We start from the raw sequence: 717 nt of genomic DNA, 5'->3' as shown, positions 1-717 counted from the left end.
CTAATAAAGCTAAAATATAGCTGGCTGTGTTTTAGTGTTTTGAGTAGTGTTAGAATTCAGGTGAAAACTAATAAAGTTAAAATATAGCTGGCTGTGTTTCAGTGTTTTGAGTAAAGTGTCAGAATCCAAAGCGTTTTCATGTTAATGGGTCGTATTATTCATTACATACAAATATGTTTAGACAACCTTTGAACGATTTCGTTGTTCTTTTATATATATATATATATATTTAACACAATCCTTAAAAGAAAATTTGTTTTCAGGATTTCTTGTTTTATACACACGCTCTTTGTGTGTGTTAGTAAAGTCTTTGATATCTCAATCCCGAAGTGTATTATTGTGGCAGGAAATCAATAAAACAGCGTCAGTCATATAAACCAACGAAACAACCCCCACTAACATACATTAAGATTTAGTCCCTTTTTAATTACAAAACAAAATCATCTACAAACTGATCTGGCTGTAAAACAGATATCTGGACACTGCTTAATCCTTTTTCTACCGAGCTATTCTCTTGTGGAAGTAACCAATATCTCAGCGGTGTAGCTTATGCTTAACAACAACAAGCAAACAAAGTAACGTTTTCTGGTCTTCAACATGCCCCATCTTTAAAAGACACTGTCGTTAGTGAAAATGCTCAGTTACTCTTACTAGTTACTAATCTGTGGCTTTGCAGATGTAAGTAGTCTGTTTGTTTGTTTATAGTTAAGCACATAG

The 717-nt window shown here is 33.1% G+C and overlaps 1 protein-coding gene across 7 annotated transcripts in view; it reads left to right on the top strand.

The window, feature by feature from the left end:
• The window catches only part of LOC106464787 (diacylglycerol kinase 1-like), a 160,416-nt gene that overhangs the window by 78,822 nt on the left and 80,877 nt on the right, over positions 1 to 717 (top strand). The window lies entirely within an intron of this gene.

Source organism: Limulus polyphemus, unplaced genomic scaffold (genome assembly GCF_000517525.1).
Source record: "Limulus polyphemus unplaced genomic scaffold, Limulus_polyphemus-2.1.2 Scaffold1742, whole genome shotgun sequence".
Lineage (NCBI taxonomy): Eukaryota > Metazoa > Arthropoda > Merostomata > Xiphosura > Limulidae > Limulus > Limulus polyphemus.
Note: the sequence above shows the minus strand (reverse complement) of the source record. Positions and strands in the feature narration are given on the sequence as shown.